At 39.5% G+C, this 16,148-nt stretch overlaps 1 protein-coding gene across 1 annotated transcript in view; it reads right to left on the reverse strand.

Annotated features, from left to right (window-relative positions):
* LOC137253407 (probable multidrug resistance-associated protein lethal(2)03659) overlaps nt 1–16,148 on the reverse strand; it is a 76,591-nt gene that overhangs the window by 36,006 nt on the left and 24,437 nt on the right. The gene's annotated exons all lie outside the window — the stretch shown is intronic.

Consider the following 16,148-nt stretch of genomic DNA (forward strand, 5'->3'; position numbering starts at 1 on the left):
TATAAATAAGGCCGTTGATCACCTGAGGAATGCTGGTTACGGCTGTAATAAAATTTGTATTTACTCTGACAGCCAGGCTACACCAAAAGCGCTTGGATCGGTCACATGTAAGTTCCGGACAGTAGAGAAGTGCCGCAAATCTCTAAACGAGATCGCTGAGCAAACTACCCTCAGTCTGGTATGGGTGCCTGGACACTCGGAAATACCCAGCAATGAGATGGCTGACGAACTTGCAAGAGGGGGCACATCCGTTCCGCTTTCGTAGTCCTGGAAGGGATTGAGCATGCCGCGCGCTACCTGTAAGCTCACTTTGCAAGGAATTTTCCTTACGGAAGCGGGTGTGAGATGGGGCAATATCGAAACCTGCTATCACACTAAGCTCGTGTGGCCTGAATAGGAAGCGAGACGTACAAGAAGTCTCCTTCGTCTTGGAAGGGGGGCATATCTCTGGTGGTTGGACTTATAACCGGCCACATAGTAATCAGGAAGCATGCACAAGGATTGGGTGCTCCTTATAATGATTACTGCAGGAGGTGCAAAGACGAAGAGATGATACAAACAGTCAAGCATTTTCTGTGCGACTGTGGAAGAAATCTCTGGGATCTCCCTTCTTTGACGATCTTTGTGATATGGCTAAGTTGGAACCTAAGAAAGTCCTGACATTTGCTGAATCGATCTGTTGGTTTGAGTGGGGGAGAGATCCACGTGTATCACAATGGGACCTTTTGGGCCTAAGTGCACTGGTGCTCGCACCGGTGGCCACTCTAACCTAACCTAACCTAACCTATTTAACCACAGCCTTCTTCAATAATTGCCTATAGATGGGTCTCTTTGCGCGCCTAGCCTAGAGAGTTACAAACATACAAGTGAAGCTAATATAAGCGTGTTAATAAGAATGGAAAATTACACTGAAGAACTCAACCTTGAAACCGGTTTGTCTTCAAATGAAATTTGACAAGAGATTGCGGAAAATCGTTACAATATAATTCAAATTAAAGATCTGATTCCATTTTGCTTTTGAAATTGGCCTGATTTAGAACCAAAAAAAATTATTAAAGACCTTTGCTGGACCCGTTCCTGTTTTTGGAACGGAAAGAATTTGCGCTATAACACTTGTCAAATATTTAAGCATTTAAAGGCACAGAGACCAAAATTGTAGAATCTACAATGGTTCTGTGTTACTTAGTTGCTTTCGGTCATAGAAAAGTGCAGGGCATATTGTCAACTAAAGCTGTCCACGAACGTACGTACAAAAAAACGTGTCAGCTCACACGCCCTATCTTAGACTATGTTCAAACAGAAAAATAAATTGAGGCAATTTCGATTTAAATTGAGTGGTGTTCATACAACTCAATTTAGCTTACACAATAGTAATTTGATAGCTGGTTGGCTCATCTCTACAGCAACAACATACCTTTGTTCAGACTGTCAAAATGTGCGTGTCGGTATTAGGTGAATGCAAGTGAATAAAAACATAAAACTTTGAAATTTTTGTGTGTTGTAGAAAATGTGTTCAATGTTTTGGTTTCATTTTGAGTTTTCCGTCTTCTTTTGACAATCTCTACTCCAGTGAAATGAATAAAATTAAATCAGCTGATGAGTTGAGCCATGCGTAACTGACGTTTAAATCTACTCAATAAACACACTTTACAAGGTTGCATTTGCAGTTTGAAACAATTTATTACTTAATTTTTTTTAAATTGGCAATTTATTATTACAATTTATTATATGATAGATTGCGTAATAAATTGCCCAAATGGTATAAATTGCCAATTTGGTGTGTGTTTGTACATAGTATTATGAATGTGCAATGTAAACGAAAACTCACCGACGTGCAACGCACGTCCGTACGTAGCACGGAACGTAGAAGTCAAAACAATTTAATCTTTTTCCGTTCGTTCGTTCACTAGACAGAGGTGCCTAGTAAACTTTTGTGCACTAATTTTTTACCGTTTGCAGTTTTATGCAAAAACACCTAATTAACCGTCCTGGGGGTCAATTTCCTAACTGTGAAAAACTGAAAAATGTACACTCATTGAAAACTCATTTGCACACACAATTTACACTTAAAATTTTCATGCGATTCTGTAAATTATTGTGCACATTGTTTTGCTGAATGAGCGCTGAATGTAAAAGTCTTATGTCAGTGAGAAAATATTCATCAAACGCCATGAAAACAAAAAAGTCATTCTACAACAGCGCGTATGAGTTTTGAATGTCACAATAGTGTACACTGGCTGTCAAGAAAACTCACGAAGTTTTTATAAGTGAGTTTTTTTGTTCACAGTTTTGCTTTACAGAATCAGAATTCCAAAATTTACAAAATTTCGTGTGTACACTTTAAAACTGACAGTTAGCGAATAGGGCCCCTGTTCATGAATAATTTTTCTTCTTAGTTCGCATGGCTCGGTACCCGGGTACCACATGGCAGTTCATACGTGAGAACTACTAGTGGTACCTGGGTATCCCAGCCATGAGAACTAGTAATAAAAAACTAATTTTAGTAATAAAGAACTAATTTATTAAAAAAACATCTTTATGGAAGTATATTTGAAAAAAGTGTCTCTCCTTTTTGTAGAAAACTTATTCCCATAGGATACCACACAATTTTAAGTTGTTTCTATTTGTAGATTACGTAAAAACGTGAGAACTACGAGTGGTACCTGGGTATCCCAGCCATGAGAACTAGTAATAAAAAACTAATTTATTAAAAAAATTATCTTTATGAAATAATATTTAAAAAAATTGTCTCCCCTTTTGTAGAAAACTTATTCCCATACGATGGCTCAAAATTTTAACTCGTTTGTATTTGTAGATTATTTAAAAATGGCTTTTGAATATGCAAAAGGTACCCGGGTACCCATCTATGCACAGGACGGTTAAAGTTTCAAACATCAAAATTTTAGAAACAAGTTTTTTCAATTAGAAGAAAATGTTTCTAAGCGGGGTCGCCCATCTCAGTTCGGAGTCGACATAAAACAAGTAGGTCCCGTCCCGCCAATTTGTAGGGAAAAATTAAAAGGAGCACGACGCAAGTTGGAAAAGAAGCTCGACCTAAAGTATCTTCGGATGGAGTCAAAGTTAAGATCGCAACTAGAGGTGGCGCAAGGGTGTCCAAATGGCGGACGAGGCGATATACGGGTACACCCATGGTTCCAAAGTAGTGGAAAGAGTAGGGTCTGCGGTATACTGTGCTGATCCATAAATAAATAGATCCTGCAAGCTGTCAGATCATTGTACCGTTTTCAGGCCGTAACCAAAGCAGTAGAAACACTGGAAGATAGCTTAAACTGCTGCCTTGTCAACTTTTGTATTGACAGTCAAGCACCAATTAAGGCAATAATCTCACATAGCACAGCATCTAAAAATGTGCTAGAGTGTAAGCAATCCCAGGTAAGAATGGGGCAGGGAGAAGCATACAGTGCCACATGAGGGCTAAATTTTTTCCAGAAAAGAAAACGCTAAACTGGGAAAAATTGTTCGATATATGTATAAGGACCACCCTCATGTAGATATGAATGTGTAATTTTAATGACTTGAATAGAATGGACCCGATCGGACAGTAATCAAATCACCGACTGCTTCCGATTGATCAATTAACAGATTAGTCGTTCATCCTATTATTGGTTTGCTTTCATTAAACATGAATAAATTTGAACAAATGACAGGTGGCCTTATTTGACTTTCTACACGAGTTAATACTATTAAAAGCTTATTATGGCAGATGGTTATACATATGTAAGCAACTTGAGCGTACTCGTATGTTTATATGTATCTCTATTAGAATTGTATTTACATATTTGGTATGATTAACCATTTAGGCAATGCTTCATAATAGAGATACTTTGCATGCAAAGAAGGTTTTCAATAAAATTGCTCAAATGGACTTAAAGCTTTAATGGGTAACATAACTTATTCTTATTCACGGGCTTATTCACTTATTCTTACACGGGCTTATTTAGTGTAGTGATGTACAGTGCGGAGTTTATAAAAACCTGGTACTGCCAAAACGTGTTCCATAGTGAGCCGGTTATTTAATTAACACACCTATCACCAAATTAAAATTATTTTCATACTCAGCGTAATTTACACCCAGAGTGTATTAACTTTGATTGGATAACGGTTGGTTGTACAGGTATAAAGGAATCGAGATAGGTATAGACTCCCACATATCAAAGTAATCAGTATGTATCGAAAAAAAATTGATTAGGCCATGTCCGTCCGTTTACACGATAACTTGAGTATTGAGATATCTTCACCAAATACAGTATACGTGCTTATACGGACCCAGAATAGATTGGTATTGAAAATGAGCGAAATCGAACTATAACCACGCCCACTTTTTCGAAATCTAGAATTTATAAAAATGGAAATAATGATATAATTCAAAAACGAATACCGATACGCTAATGAAATTTGGTAGTTGGATTGGTTTTATGACGTAAAACATAAATTTAAAAAAAATGTTGGAATATGGGCGTGGCACCACCCACATTTAGAAGAAGAAAAGTTTAGCTTATCAAATCAATTTGCTGAACGCGTTAACAAAAGAATAAAATTTTGAAACGTAGAATTTCGTACTTCGAACTTCGTAAGCCGATATCTATTTTTTGGAGGCTAAGTTCGAAAAACGGAGATAGTACTTTGTTTACTTAAGCCTCAATCTCTACAAAAAAGTGGGTTTTGTCCAATACCTAGAAAAAAAGTTGATTTTGTCGCATAGCGTTTTTATTATAAATACGAAAGAACAGGTTTGACTCACTTATTTACTTTGACTTCCGCTATTCATGATATTTGGCATATCTTTATTAACTTTTCAATGCAAACCCTGCAATTTTTCCTTCAAAAATATCATGAGTTTCAGGTCTAAGTATAATAAGAATCGCCTGATCATAGCTTAAAAGGACATTAAACGGAAATGTGAAGCTTCTCAAGGCCAAAATAACGACATATCAATTTTAAAAATCGGACGTCATATAACCAAGTTACAACGAAAAAACACTTTCGGCTGTATTTCGAAGGATCAAAAAAAATTAAAAAAAAAATGTTCCGAAACCCTCTCAACATAATCTTCAAATTTAGGGGCGGACATTGGCAACTTTTTTTTTGTATGGGGACCAACCCATTCTAATGTACATATATGGCTGCAACGAAGCATGAAGTTCGCGAAGTTACTAGACCTTAGGAGAAATGGCTGGACAAGCCAACCGAGAGTATAAAAGCAGCGAAAGCTGACTAGTCTGTAATCAGTATGATTTAAACACGCTATCAGTTGCGAAGTGAAGTTTCATTGTGAAGAATAATTGTATTACTCTCAACGTATTCTAATAAAGACCATTTAGCAATACAGAATATTGGAGTGATTTATTCAACAGTTTAGCGATTCGAACGTTAGCAGAAGGTGGCCAATAAGCAGAATTTCCCTAAATTCGTTACACTATATATTTGGAAAAAAAGAGCTTTATATCAGTGGTGTTTCATTTCCCGAATGGAACTATAACAAGAAAAAGCAAAAAAATAAATTTTTTTAAATGGGCGTTTTTCTATGTTTCGGAAGCCATCAATCGAAGGAAAATTAACGGATCGTATTAAAATTGGGTGCACATAATTTCCTCAAAGTAGGAAATGTTTTTAGTAAATCTGGACGGGGTTGGTTAAAGACCACGTCCACTTTTATATATAAAGGATGTTTAAAAGCGTCGAAAACTAGAATAATAAGCTATATCTTATCTTATTGTAACGAATTTTGGGAAACTCCGCTTATTTGAAACCTTCTGCTAACGTTCGAATCGCTAAACTGTTGAATAAATCACTCCAATATTCTGTATTGCTGAATGGTCTTTATTAGACTACTTTGGAAGTAGTACAATTATACTTCACAACCAATAGCGTGCTTAAATTCAAACTGATTCGTTATTACTCAGCTTACGCTGCTTTTATACTCTCCGTATCCTCGTTAAACCATTTCTTCTAAAGTCTATTAATTTCCCGAACAGTTGTAGTTCATACTTGGTTAGTTACCAGCTATATGAGTACATGTATTATTTGTAGTTTATAGCCATATGCGTGTGTATGTGTGAGTAACTACTTCGGCTGATGACTACATCTGTGTGTGTGAGATAGCTCTTCGTCGCCTTCTGCATAAGTGTTGCTAGCTTTAATGTGTACACGTACATAAGAGTGGCTGGTTCATGGTTTTGTTGTTGCGTGATTATTTACTAACAGCTTAGTGATGCTAATATTCGTCACAGTATTAATGATATTCCACTTACCAAGTTTTATTGTAATAGGAAATCGGGAGACATTTTTTAATGGGTGGTGCCACGCCCGTATTCCGATCAAGCATTACATAACATTTGTAGAGCCCAAAATAAAAGAAATCCCTTGTAACGAAATTTCGAAAAAGTAATTTACCTGAAATGAACTGTACAATTGAAACTCACGCTGAGTATATAATGTTCGGTTACACCCGAACTTAGACACCCTTACTTGTTCAAACTGACGTAAAATTTTTGTTCGAACAATACAGTGTTCACGAGGTCTCTTATGCGTCGTATCAATCAAATTTAGTATTGAAAACTATGTAAATAATTTAAAAGTTAAGGCTTTACAACAAATACGAACTCTTGTGAAATGCTTAATTTTGTATTAGCTAATTCATTTTTTTAACTATTCTGTCCAATTTATTGTTGAAAAATTGTCCAGAGTGGTAAAGAAAAGTTATTTCCCATTATTTTTTTAAATACCTTATTTTTGTAGGTATTTCACAAAATTTTGGTGGAAATAACTTTCCTATGCAGTAAGTTGGGGAAGCTCAACGTAGAGAAGAGAGTGGAGAAGGCATCGGCGGCACTTTATGCATGTGAAAGAATGCTGGGATGTAAGTAGGATTTATCGTCCCCGAAACCCTGAAAACAACCATGACGGCTGCACTGTATGCCATTGGGCACATTCCACCCGTAGAACTGTACATAGCGCTAACAACCGCAAAGAGACTCAATGACTTGGGGTAGCTTCAGCGCAGACCATACGGTTATAGTAGTATAGCTTCATCGAATATTGAACGAGGTGTAAGGTTGTAAGGTTGGCGTGTAGGCCACTGGTTCTAAATTAATTAAAGTAGTAGGGTCTGCGATATATCGCGCTGATCTGGAAACAAACAGATCATACAAGCTGCCAGATCACTGTAGTGTTTTTCAGGTGGAAGTAGTAGCCGTGACTAAAGTAGTAAAAACACGATAGGAAAACAGCTTAAACTAGCCGCGTCATGTATTCATAGGATAGGTTCTACAAAGCTTCTAGTATTCGGGAAGAGAACGGAGCTATTTTATAACATAGGTCCTGGCTTATGATAGGGTTTTTCAGTTTGATCGCTTGGCAAAGTTCTGGCAACACTCTGGACTCGTTCAGTCTTTTATAGTTGTTGCGGCCCTGCTGACCTCAGTTCCTTTACGCCACCTTTTAGGTTCTTACAAGTGTTCTATTGAGTTGCGTAAAGTACCCGACTCTCCGGATTCGGTTCCTCGCTGCTCAGCATCGCTAAATAGGTGAGCTTCACCGTTATGCCATAAGATTTTTTTCGCTTTCTCACTATAAAGTATTTATTTGTTCTACGCAAACAGTAATAAAGAGATTATATACATTTTCCCTCATTATAAGTGAAAACCTGTACAGAATGCGTATGTATGTATATTAGGGTCAGTCGATTTGTATTGACGAAAGTTAACCGATATCGCGCCATCGATTTTTCGGTAGGATTTGGGCTCAGGAAAAAAGTTCCACTACGCATACCCAAAAAAATAATTTTCGAGCCTGCGAAATTTCCTACTACTAAACAAATTTTCATATGTATACCCTGTCCGACTCAAAAATGTCCGCTAAAATCGTTGTAGATAACAGTTTTTTGAAAAAAGAAAATATACATGAAAATTTAACAATCAAATGAGAATTTTTTTTGTAGGTCATGAAAAAAACCTTAAAATTCAAAGTCGAAAAAAAGTCAAAAAATGAAACTTCGCAGGCTCCAAAATTACTTTTTAGGGTATGCGTAGTGGAACTTTTTTCTTGAGCCCAAATCCTATCGAAAATTCGATGGCGCGATATCGGTTAATAAATCGACCCAGTCAAATGTATATATTAACATTTAAATTTCTGTAAGCCAAATATTCAAATGTTAAGAGAGCTGTTTACATATTCACCTTCTCCTTTTTCATTTATCGACAATATGTGAATTGTTAGCTGAACTGGCGCATAATTATTGGACATAGTCTAAAGTTTACTAAAACTTGGTATTCATATCGAAAGAAATGAAAAATTGCATACAAAAAACACTCAATTTGTGGTTCAACTAGTATCCACCTCCCAAGGAAACTACACTATTTGCTACCTTTTCTAACGATTTTTTTTAGCAAACGTGCACAGGGGATCTCTGGTTTCAGCAAAATATAGATGTGCGTCTCATTATTTATTGATTAATGTGTTCTTTTTCTCTTGATGAGTGTATTCTCTTTTACTAAAGCGCATTTTTAATTTGGATATATTAAATTGTTGGCCACTATTGTTTCACATGGAATACTTTTTGGCGCGCTCAACAGAACTGTTTGCCACATCATGGGTTTTTTGTTATTATTATCAGAAAGAATAAAAAAATGTTTAGACAACTTCTATATCTGCTTGTAGTGACATATATCAAAGGCTGCTGAATTCCAAAACTCATCAGCAACCTTTGGGTCCCGTTGTTCTAACCATTCGGCTATCACAGCGCTACGACATCTGTCGATTGTGAACGTTGGATTTGTTTGTATGACAATCACGTCAGAGTGCATTTATTACACCTTTTTATCTTTTGCTTCTAAATATATTCACAATTTTGTTATAGTTTTCTTGTCCTATTAATTTCCAAGCCGTGAATTCTAAGCGACAACTGTTTTGATAGCATCGCATTTATTGCATTTTGTGAACGCGCTTCCGGTGTTAACTTTAATAACAATATTTTTTGGTTGATTTGATAGCGGCAAATCCCACTGTTTATTTTAATTTATTGCTAATGATATTAGAGATAAAAAAGGTGTGTTTTAAAAAAATGAAATTACTAATTTGAAAAAATGGAACATTATCACGAAGTTGCGAATGTGTATCTGGGAGGCTTGTTATACGAAAACTCGGAGTTGTCTGTATATGGTCCCAAGACTCAACTTTTATCTATGTAAACCAGGGACGGAAAATAATACTTTTTTTTCCGAGTCGAAAAAGTCCTGGTAAAAAAATGGTTCTAGGTGAAAATGTTTGAGTTCCCAGGTATCCCTATAGCAATATCATGTCGAATCATGCATCCTTTTTATTTTTCGATCTTTTTCCATAAAAGTCCACATATAAAAGTAAAATCTGTATTTTTATTTTTTGAGTCCGATAGAACTAGGAATAACAGTTTCAGCCCCTGATGTATACTAAGCGTTAAGGCTCATTGAGCAGAGAAAGGTGGATGGTGTAAAAGTATATAGCGGCAAAGATTTTAAAGCAACGTTTCTTCAACAAATCAGAGCTTAAAGATTTACCTGATGACAAAAATAAACTTTAACTTATAAGAAATTTATTTTAAATAGCTCTTGCTAACACTGGAAACGTGAAATACTCCCTGCCTTGTGATCAAACCACAGATACATTCTGAATTTCTCTATCTATACACTTGCCTCTCCCCTGTCTCACCCTCTTCTTCCACTCTTATTTCTAGTCCCTTCTGCGTTTTTCTTGCTCATGCCCTTATCTAAGTCTAACTCTCTCCTAATCTTATCCTTATGTTATTCTTACTCTTCCTGTTAACCTCTTTCCTATTTTTTCTAAAACCATTACTCTCCCTTTTTTCCTCTTGTTTCCTTTACTTTTCCGAATTGCCTCTGGCTTTTTCTCTACTTTCCCTTCTGAATTTACTTTATTTCTTATTTTCTCCTTTCTATTTTATTTTTTAGTGTGGAGATATATTCATGACCGGATTATGAGGGCCGTTGTTGTTGTACTACTAACTTCAGCTGTATGATTTTATTGCATCAGGCTCTAAATCAATAACAAGATTACCTCGGTTTTGACGTTGGAGGCGATAATAATTTTGGAAAGAATTACATTTTTTCAATCTCTGTGTCTGCATGTGTAAGCATATCAAATTTTCTATAAAATTATATTTTGACTTTTGGTCTAACGAATGCAGTTAGGGTTGGATTAAGGATATGGGGGCCTCTGGTATAGTTCATGAGTGGCTACTATAATAATTTTTTTTGCTTTTTTTGACTTCTACTTCTCGTTTGGAAAATAAAAATAATTGTTCCACTTTTCAATTTCGCTCGGAAAATAAAACTTGTAAAAGTTATAAGAACTCTCTGAATCAGGCGTTTCGGGATGTACATGCCTGGACATCTGGAGGTAGGAAATATGAGCTCCCTAATTGAACTAATCCTAAGCTTGGAGGGGTAACTCTTCAAGAAAAGTACAGCACAAAATATCTAGAAGTCATATTAGGTACTACATTGTCTTCGAAATTCCATATGGAATACAGCGCGAAGAAAGCCTTCGCGGCACTGTGTGCATGCAAGAGGATGCTAGAATTGTCCAATAGGTTATTAACAGCAATTGTCAAACTCTCTCTAATAGGTTATTAACAGCAATTGTCAAGTCCATACTTTACTATGCGGTCCTTGTTGGTCCTTGCGGGTGGACAGCCGCCCAAAAAAGTGCTTATACAAAAACATTAGAGAGAGGGTATGCAGGTTATCAATTATACAAGTTTACAAATTCAGTTCAACTTTTGGATCTGAGCAGATAATAACGATTCTTAACTATATTTGATATGCTGCATTCAGTTTTTTAAGATTGATTCTAGTTTCCGATTTCTGGCATGATAGCACCATTGTGCTCTTATAGCAGCTTTTAAATAGTGGCACTGCTTGATAAGTCATTTCAACTGTAACTGTAAAGTAATAAAAGTGATTAGAGCAAATAAAAATGCAGAGACAGTGTTGCAAAGTTGATTCAAAGTGTTTTTGTTACGTTTGTGGTTGTTATATGATTAAAAAAAAGTGGCAAAATAATAACAAATGCGCTCAAAGATGCGTATCTGCACTACTTTGGTTTCAGAGTAGCAGACAGTTGTTGTTGTTGTTGCTGTTGTTGTAGCAATGCTCGCCCCACCTAATAGCCGCGACCGATCACAAATTGTCATCAATATCCTCTAACGGGAGTCCAAGGAAACTTGCCGTTTCAACAGGGGTGGACCATAAGGAAAGGGGTGTTAGAGGCGTTGGTTCCACATTACAATTAAAGAGATGGTTGGTGTCATGTGGGGACACATTGCAAGCGGGGCATACATTTTGTATGTCGTGGTTGATTCTGGATAGGTAAGAGTTTAACCTGTTACAGTATCCAGAACGAAGTTGAGCAAGAGTGACACGCGTTTCCCTGGGGAGTATGCGTTCCTCTTCCGCGAGTTTTGGATACTTTTATTTAAGTACTGGATTCACCGGGCAATTCCCGGCATAAAGGTCCGACGCCTGTTTATGGAGTTCACCAAGGACCTGCTTGTGTTTTTTCACTTCATACGGCTGGGTTCTCAGGTGCCGTATTTCTTCAAAATGCTTACTGAGATTACTCCTTAAGCCCCTAGGCGGTGCTGGTTCATCAATAAGATGTCTATTGGGATGCCCAGGTTTCTGGGTATTGAACAGGAACTGTTTGGTTAGCATCCCATTTCTCTCCCTGATGGGGAGTATTCTCGCCTCATTATGCAGATGGTGTTCTGGGGACATAAGAAGACAGCCCGTGGCGATTCTGAGAGCAGTATTTTGGCAGGCCTGTAGTTTCTTCCAGTGGGTAATTTTTAGGCTTGGCGACCATATGGGTGACGCGTAGCACGTAATCAGCTGGCTAATTGCTTTGTATGTAGTCATGAGCGTTTCTTTTCCCCATGTACTGCCAGCGAGGGATTTGAGGATTTTGTTACGGCTCTGAATTCTCGGAACAATTGCGGTAGCGTGCTCACCAAAATGTAGATCCTGATCAAACGTCACACCCAAGATTTTGGGGTGTAGGACGGTCGGTAGCGTGGTGCCATCGACGTGGATGTTCAAAATGGTCGACATTTGGGACGTCCATGTTGTAAATAAGGCCGCGGGAAATTTAGTCGGTGATAATGCCAGGTTTCGCGAGGCGAAAAAACTGGAGAGATTAGGGAGGTAGCCGTTTATTTTATTGCATAGCGCATCGATCTTTGGGCCTGGGCCTGTGGCCGTTATTGTGCAGTCATCGGCGTAGGAAACGATTGTGACTCCCTCCAGTGGTGAAGGTAGCTTAGATATGTAGAAATTAAACAAAAGTGGGGATAGGACACCACCCTGTGGCAGTCCTTGTTTAATTCTCCTTGGTTTTGATGTTTCGTTTCTAAATTGCACCGATGCCTGCCGACCACCGAGATAATTTGCGGTCCACCTTTTAAGACATGGGGAAGGGTAGACCCTTCCAGGTCTTGCAGTAACGAGCCATGGTTGACCGTATCAAAAGCTTTTGATAGGTCTAGCGCTACGAGTACTGTTCTATGGTGGGGGTATTGATTTAAACCGCAATTTATCTGGGTGCTAATGGCATTTAGCACGGTGGTAGTGCTATGGAGTTTTCTGAAGCCATACTGTTGAGGGGCTAGCTGCAAATTTGCTTGGAAATAAGGGAGCAAAATGGCTTCAAGCGTCTTTGCCACTGGCGATAGGAGAGATATCGGACGATACGACTCATCTATGTTAGCTGATTTCCCATGCTTTAGTAGCGGGACCACCTTGGCCATTTTCCATTTCTCGGGTATGACAAAGGTGGAAAGAGACAGCTTGAAGACATGCGCTAATATTTGAAACCCTCTTTCTCTAGGCTTTCAAGCATCGGCATGGCTATGCCGTCTGGGCCCACTGCTTTGGGTGGTTTAGCGCGACCAATGGCGTCCTCAACCTCTTTAGCGGTGATGGTGATTGGTGACTCGCTGAATTTGTGTTTATGTGCGTGTCTATTGGCTCTCCGTCTATCTTTGTCGACCGTAGGATGCATTATATATTGTCGGCAGAAAGCGCTCGCGCATTTTTTCGCATCCGACAGCTCTTTGTCGCCAAAGGCGATGGAAACTTTGTCTTTGTCTTTAGACGGATTCGATAGGGACTTTACGGTGGACTAAAGTTTACCCACACCGGTAGAGAGGTTACAACCTCTTAGGTGCTCCTCCTATTTCGCCCGCGTGTGTTCATCCACAAGCAATCTGATGCGTTGGTTTATATCCCTTATTTGGGGGTCGACTGAATCAAGCTGTCTTATAAGGTCACGTTCTCTCGCTAAGTTTGCGGCCTCCGCCGGGAAGTGGGGCCGGATTTCGGGAATTCTCCCGGCGGGAATGAAATGTGCCGAGGCGGATTCAATGACCTTAGGGAAGGCACGCTCCCCTTGGCGGGCATCAGTCGGGATAGGGAGGGCAGCAAAGCGGTTGTCTGTAAAAGATTTATATTCTTCCCACTTTCCTTTTTTGAAGTTTATGAAAGTGCGTTTTTCAGTGACGATGAAGTCGGCGGTACGCTCGAGCGAAATAAGTATGGGCAGGTGGTCGGATGCCAATGTTACCATCGGCTGCCAGTTGACGCAGTTTACGAGTTCTGCGCTCACGATTGAGATATCAGGCGAGCTATGACAGCTTCCTACCATACGTGTGGGGGCGTCTCCGTTTATTGTGCAGAACGTCGTTTCTTCTATTTAATCCGCCAACATCTCACCCCTACTGTCCGCCCGCAAGTTTGAATGTCATCGATCATGATGGGCATTGAAATCGCCTAGGATAATGCGATTGTTGCCAGTGAGTAAGGCCCTGATATTAGGGCGGTATCCACTGGGGCAACAGGTGACAGGAGGGATGTAGATGTTGATGATTTCTAGGTTTGCATCGCCTGACCGGACAGATAGGCCTTGACGTTCTAAGACATTGTCCCTGCGGTCGATGCCAGGATCAAATATATTATATTGCACAGAGTGGTGTATGATAAACGCGAGGCCGCCTCCATTTCCGCTCTCGCGGTCTTTCTTGTGGACATTATACCCAGAGCAGGTCTGCAATGCAGATCTTGAATCGCAGCAATGCCGATGTTGTGCCGCTTCATGAAATCGACTATCTCCGTAATCTTCCCAGTTAGTCCTTTACAGTTAAACTGCAGAATTCTGAAGTGCATAAGGGGTGACGCCGCCACTCTGGGGGTAAGTGACGGGTGACTACGCCTGGGTTGTGGAAGGCCAGGACGCAATTGCTGTTGTGGCCCTGGGACTGGGCGTCCTTGGGCAAGCATTGGGGTACCCGGATGATTTGGGCTTGCGACCTGGCAACATGGCGCGATGAAACCCGTCGGGGGGTTGCCGTCGCGGAGAACAGAACATCTAGGAAAGTGGCACCACCCAAGGCAGGAGCTGCATTGGGCGGATGTCGCAAACCTATATATGTGGCGGCAACCACATATTACGAATTTACATAAATAGCTATAATAGTTTCTTAGTGTTCATTTTAGAATTAATACCTAATGGGTATAACTAAAGGTTAAGTTATCTTATATTTAACTTTACATTATTATTCCAACTACATTTTAATATAGCATAATAATGCTATCTCTTTCACTCATATGAATTAAGCTATTATATTATTGTTCTCAATAATGTACAAGACATCACCTGATGTTCCTTATTTACTCCAACAAGAATTTACAGCAATGCCTAATTAGAATTTACTGCAATGTCAAAAACCAGTTGGATTTTGACTATTGCGTCGTGCTGACGCGTTCCGAATTATTAAATAAATACCAAGATCCTACATTGGTGACCCCAACGAAGACTACAACACCGAAGGTGAGCCCTACAAAAAGTGCAGTCATCAACTGCTTAACTCTTGTATCACATTGGGCATACATCTTTCTACTTCGCCTTGTACTGCCATCTTGTACAAGAGCAGCCTGTTAGTATTTTAAACACTCATTGGCATTTATTGGTTTTAATTTGCAAACAATTTTTTTTTGCGCAATACCAATTTACAAAAATGCCATCCGATGAGGAGACACCGCGCACATCAAAACCAGCATTGTTTTCCGGCAACAACGCAAACACCGCAACAATCCGTGTGCCCAGTTTTAATCAAGACAAACCGGCACTATGGTTTGCACAATTAGAATTGCAGTTCAGAAACCACAACGTGACAAGAGAGATCGACACATTTCACCACACGATCCCACTTATAGATACGCGCATTGCTGCAGATGCTGAAGATATTATATTGAAACCACCGGCAGACAAGCCATATCGAAAATTGAAGACATCATTAATCGCTTGCTATTCGAAATCTAGAGAAGCAAAACTTCTTCAGCTTCTGGACGGGGAGCGTCTTGGCGATAGAACGACCTCTCAACATCTACGCGGATTGGTTCCTGATATTAGCGAAGAGGTTTTAAAAACCAGGTGGCTCTCACACCTGCCCGATCAAATGCGCGCATGTTTGGTTGCACAACGCACAGCCGAACTTCCAGAGTTGGCCGAAGCAGCCGACCGTTTGCATGATGTACTCAAACCAGCTCTAGCACACGTGTCGCCGCAACATCGTTTTCAAGCGCCCAAGGTGTTTTGCACTCAGACTTCGAGCAACAGTTAGCTCAAATTACGAAATGTCTGCAGAAACTGTTGGATAACCAACAAACAACTGTACGTAAACGCTCACGCTCACAAAACATTAGAAGCAGGTCAGTTTCTCCCGCTAGTACAGCCGGAACCATGTGCTGGTACCACAAAAAATTTGGCAACCTAGCTCAAAAATGTACACCTGGTTGCAAACACGTGGGAAACGAGTCAGAGAGACGTAAGCGGCGGAAAGCGCCTCTCTTTCACCATCATACCGCCTCTTCATCATCGACCGAGCCACCTGCACCCACTTTTTAGTGGACACTGGCTCCAAAGTTTCAGTATACCCATACAGAGGTACTGTCACTGCGAAGATGGCGACTGGTTTCCAACTCATTGTAGCTAACGGAACGCCGATCAATACATTTGGCGTCACAACTATCAGTTTAATCATCGGTCTTCGAAGACCATTAACATGGCGTTTTATATTG

The sequence above is a fragment of the Eurosta solidaginis genome, chromosome 1, assembly GCF_040869045.1.
Source record: "Eurosta solidaginis isolate ZX-2024a chromosome 1, ASM4086904v1, whole genome shotgun sequence".
NCBI classification, from domain to species: domain Eukaryota; kingdom Metazoa; phylum Arthropoda; class Insecta; order Diptera; family Tephritidae; genus Eurosta; species Eurosta solidaginis.